Source organism: Otolemur garnettii, unplaced genomic scaffold (assembly GCF_000181295.1).
Source record: "Otolemur garnettii isolate 467f Iridium unplaced genomic scaffold, OtoGar3 scaffold00018, whole genome shotgun sequence".
Classification (NCBI taxonomy): Eukaryota; Metazoa; Chordata; class Mammalia; order Primates; family Galagidae; genus Otolemur; species Otolemur garnettii.
In genome coordinates, this window is record NW_003852413.1 from 17,566,471 (window position 1) to 17,572,055 (window position 5,585).

Here is a 5,585-nt window from a genome sequence, read left to right on the forward strand (position 1 = left end):
TATCCTAATCATTTCTTCATCATAAGAGTATTTCTGTATTTCTTTCTTTCTTTGAGACAGGATTTTGCTGTGTTGCCCAGAGTAGGGAACAGTGGTGTCATCATAGCTCACTGCAACCTCAATTTCTGGACTCAAGCAATCCTCCTGCCTCTGTTTCCTGAGTAGCTAGAATTACAGGTGCATGCTATCATGCTGGTTAATTTTTCTAATTTTTATAGAGACAAGCCTGAGGCAATTTTTAATGTTTTTTTTACAACTTTCCACACCATTTGTTTCTAACTTCTTTTATTAGCTCTATTAAGTCATTCTACATATTTCTCAAATATGTATTTCTAATATTCTAAACAAAGGTTCTAAAATGATACAGCAATGATTTCTGCATAAAAAGCCTACCTAAAAATAGAGTAAATGCAATTAAATAGGCATGAGAGATAAAATTAAAGCAGAGACACAGAACATGTTTAAATAGTTTGAACTATTTATTAGAGATATCCTATAGAAAATAATCTCTGATTAGCAAGTTAAATATGCTTGAAAATGTTTATTGTAAGGTACAGAGAAAGGAAAGTGAAAATCCAATAGGATGCTGTAGCACAACATTCATTGGTAGAAGAAAAGCATTGTACTATGTCAAGTATTACAGTAGGCACTGAGATTAAAACATATACCCACACAGAATTCTGAGACTATGTTGTTCTCTATGTTAATTTATTACCTGTGGTAATGATACACATGATTGTTGAAATAGAGAGTTTGCACTATAATAGCTCTGAGATTCAAATGTTTCTAATGATAGCAGGGAGAAGTCTCTTGCCAGCATCCATCAAAATGTATCTATTGCTTGGCAAAAGAGCTGTGCATCTACAACATGAGGTGCATACATTTTGCTTGAGGACAAATTGGAAGCAGATGATAGTGAGAGATGAAGTTAGAAAGTTAGGTAGGAAACAGATCATGAAGGACTCTGGGCATATTAGAGTGCCATGTCATGTTAAAGTTGTTGGCATATTATGGTGAGGAATGATAAACCATTGAGCAGGATCAAGCTGAAAGAGGATATGAAAATATTTATTTATTTATTCATTTTTGAGACAGAGTTTCCCTTTGTTGCCCTCGGTAGAGTGTAGTGACACTATAGCTCACAGCAACCTCAAACTCTTGGGCTTAAGTGATTCTCTTGCCTCAGCCTCTCATGTAGCTGGGACTACAGGTGCCCACCACAATGCCTGGCTATTTTTTGTCGCAGTTGTCATTGTTGTTTAGCCCAGCCTAAACAAACCCGCCACCCTTGGTGTATGTGGCTGGTGCCATACTCATTGTGCTACAGGTGCTGAGCCAAAAATATTTATATTCTAAGTGGAACATTCCTTCAGCTGTGGGAATAATTCATTTGATTAGAATGAATTAGAGACCCTGTTGAGGACTCTGTACTTTGCCCAGTCATGGATGACAATAATCTATAATGTGGTCAGTATCAGCAGGTTGACAAAAGCAGTAATCAATTTATAAAATAATTTAGAAAACTAAAGGGACTTTGTGGCTTAGTGTCTAATGGAATAATACAGCAATAAGGCAGAAAGTGGAATATGCCAAAGATGCCAATATTTTGCTAGCAGCATAATGGTACCAGCAATGCAGAATTAAAAGCCATTTATGGTAGACAATTTTAAATACAGTTCCACATATACTGAAAGTGGCATATAGAAATTTGAGACTTTTGCAAGGAGAAATGTGCCAACAGGAATCTGGTTACATTAAATGTTTGGGAAAAAGTATGATTTAGAACAATTTAATGCTAAAGGTAATAATAGAAAAAGTGAGTATAGATAATATTATTCACAGAGAATGCGTAAAAATAAAATGATTAAGAGTATTATGACAGAGAGCTGGACTGCATCTGCTGCGGTGTCCCCATGGCACGACCCTCACCTCTGACTTCAATGATTTCATAAGGAGGCATTTCTGGGTGCAGCTGTGTCGGTCCTGGACAGTTGCTGTGTGACTTGGACAGTAGAGGAGCACCTGCCAAGTTTTCATCTAAGTGCCACTCCCAAAACTTCTACTCCCCTCCCCTCAGAGCAGACGTTTGATGCCAAGCCTCTGAGATTCTTGTTGACAAGCCCCTCTTGGTCCCCCTGAGCAGAGCCTGCCAATCAAATTGCCCACCTTTGAGGCTTTGATGCCTAGCCATGTCTGCCTTGTCCTCAGGTGACTCCCCCAGGTTTCCATCGTGTGGGAAAAATGGAGTAACAAGTCTCACACAGAAAAAAGTCTTGAGAACACCTTGTGGCACACCCAGTGTAACTGTGATGATCAACCATTTTTGTGTTGTCCTCCCCTGCCTGCCAGAAGCAAACCATGAAGGACTGCTCTACAACTCCCCCCTTACATGTTCACATGAATGAGAACACCCTTGTTCATGTCCACATAAAAAAACTCCCAAAACCATCAGCGACCACCAGCCAGAAATCTCATAAGCAAGGAATGAAAGGGGACACTGTGAATGTGCAGCGGAGTGTCCAGGTGAAAACCAAGGTAACTTGGATTCCCCTTGGAAAATCATCTGCCCAGCATGTAGGATGCAAGTGGGAGAATCCACTTCATTACCTGGACATGACCACCATCTTCAGAAAAGCTGGCCTCAGTGATGCAGTTAAGTGACATCTCTACAGATGATGACTCAGGTCACTGTAAAATGAACTGTTATGATAAGAAGATTGACAGTCTAATGAATGCAGTCAGTTGTCTCAAGTTTGAGATGCAGAAAGGTGAGCACCAGATGGCCAAAAGCTTCCTAGAGGAGTGGAAGAAGGAGCTAGAAAAGGTGGCCCAGGAACTAGCCAAGATGGAGCATGAGAACACAGTGCTCAGGCACAACATTGAGCACATCAAGGAGGAGAAGGACTACATCATACTCCAGAAGAAACACCTATAGCAGGAGAAGGAATGCCTCATGTCCAAGCTGGTAGAGGCTGAAATGGATGGAGCAGCTGCTGCCAAACAAGTAGGGTCATGAAGGATACCATCAGGAAGCTAAAAACAGAGAAACAAATGACCTGCACAGACATCAACACCCTAATGAGGCAGAAGGAACTTCTCCTGCAGAAGCTGAGCACATTCGAGGAGACCAACCACACCCTCCAAGACCTGCTGAGGGAACAGCACTGTAAAGAGGATTCTGAAAGACTAATGGAGCAACAAGGAGCTTTACTGAAATGGCTAGCAGAGGCAGACACAGAGAAAGTGCGCCTGCTGTTGCTGCTGCAAGACAAGGACAAGGAGGTAGAAGAGCTCCTCCAGGAAATACAATGTGAGAAGGCTCAAGCAAAGATGGCATCTGAGCTTTCCAAGTCCATGGAGTCCATGTGTGGACATTTGCAGGTACAGCTTCGATGCAAAAAGGTTGAGAACAATTGACTTTGCATGCAGATTAAGAACCTGGAGTGCAGTGGGAACCAGCAAAAGGCAGAAGTGGAGGCCATCATGGAGCAGCCAAAGGAGTTGAAGCAAAAGGGAGATCAAGACAAGGAAAACTTGAAGAAGGCCATCCAAGCTCAGAAGGAGCAAGCCGAGAAGAGTGAGGAGTACACTGAGCAGCTGCATGTGCAACTTGCCAACAAGGGTCTTTATGTCACTGAAGCTTTATCCACTCTGGAGTTGTGGAGTAGCTGCTACAACCAAGTTGTAAAAGACAAGAGAGACCTTGAGCTGGAAATTATTGTCCTGAACAACTGGGTGACAGATCTTGTAAACCAACAATATACCTTGGAGGAGAAAATGCGGTAAGACCAGGACAGCCTGTTGGAGAGACTACACCATCAGACTGCCGAGTACTCTGCATTCAAGCTGGAGAATGAGAGGCTGAAGGTGAGCTTCGCCCCAATGGAGAACAAGCTCAACCAGGCACAGATCAAGGTCCAGAAGCTGAAGGCATCAGTGAAGAACTACGAAGGAATGATTGACAACTATAAGAGTCAGGTCATGAAGACTAGATTGAAAGCTGATGAAGTGACTGCCCAACTAGAATGCTGCAACAAAGAGAGTAAGATCCTTAAAGATGAGATAAACAAAGAGATTGAGGCAGCACGTCAGCAGTTCTGGTCCCAGCTGGCAGACTTGCAGCAGCTGCCTGCCATCCTCAAGATCACGGAGGTAAAGCTGGTGGAGTGCCAACACCAGCTACAGGGATATAAGAGGAAGAACATCAATCTCACAGCCATCATATCAGACCTGTGCAGCTGGATCGAACATCAGGGGGACAAGCTGGAGATGGCGAGAGAGAAACATCAGGCTTCCCAGAAGGAAAATAAGCAGCTGAGTCTGAAGGTGGATGAACTGGAGAGGAAACTGGAAGCAACCAGTGTCCAGAATATCAAATTCCTACAGGTGATTGCCAAGAGGGAGGAGGCAATCCACCAATCCCAGCTGTGGCTGGAGGAGAAAACATGGGAATGTGAGAGCCTGGCAAGGCAGTTAGAGGCTGCCATTGAAGATGCTAGGAGGCAGGTAGAACAAACCAAGGACCATGTACTTTCCAAGGAGTGAGCAGCCCAGAACAAAATCCTGGACCTTGAGACCCAGCTGAGCAGAACCAAAACTGAACTCAGCCAGCTGCAGCAAGCCATGAGGATGCTGACTGCCACTACCAGAGCCGACTACAGAATCTGAAAGATCACCTGCAGCAGTCAGAGGGCACCAACTGCAGCATGCAGAACTATGTTCAGTTCCTCAAGTTGTCATATGCCAATGTGTTTGGGGATAGTCCCTATGCTACCTACCTGACCAGTTCCCCCATCCACTCCTGATCTACTCCTACCTGAGGCCACTTGTCTAGGGCCCAGAGCCCTGACTGATTCCATGGGAACTAAGGAGTTGCCAATCCATAGCTAAAAAATGTGTGGGTTTCCTCTCTCCCCCAGATGAAGGGCATTCAGAGTCTTCTCCTCAGCTACTGACTCCAGAAAAGTCCTAAAGCAGCAGGGGATGAAACAGGATGCACTTGGGTGTCTCCTTCCTGCTACAGTTCCCTGATGGAAGATGTCTTAATTATCATCACAGCCCTTAAATTACTACATTAGGGTACCAGATTTTAACTTACCATGATTTTGCTCCTTCCTTTCTCTAGAGAATATTTGAACTAAACTTTTCACCCGTCCCCTTATAGCCATCATCTTTTTAGAGATCTCTCGAATTTTCTCTGACCTAAACCAGCAGGAGCTCCTCCTAGGCTGTGAGCACCTTCACTTCTTTTTTTATGATTTCACAGGTGTGGTGTTTTTCCCAAGCCCAATGCATATCTCTCACACCTGAATTCCTTAAAGCCACTGACCTCCACACATTGAACAGACCCTTGAGAGCTTGTGTCCATTTGTTCTCTTACAAGTATAATCTCCTTCTCATTGATTTGTATTCTTCTTTGCCTGATTTGTATCTGTGGAATTCATTTATTCTTGCAATGGTTTGTGTGGTTTATAAAAAGCTTTTATAATCAGTTAAAAAAAAAAGAGTATTATGACAGAGCTCTTTGAAGGATAGTAGGGCAATTAATCATTTTTCCTCTCCTCCTTTCAATACTCCAAATCCCC

At 43.1% G+C, this 5,585-nt stretch overlaps 1 pseudogene; it reads left to right on the top strand.

Annotated features, from left to right (window-relative positions):
* The first annotated feature begins 2,189 nt into the window (after positions 1-2,189).
* On the top strand, positions 2,190-4,805 carry LOC100946918 (annotated as a pseudogene).
* Positions 4,806-5,585: the final 780 nt, after the last annotated feature.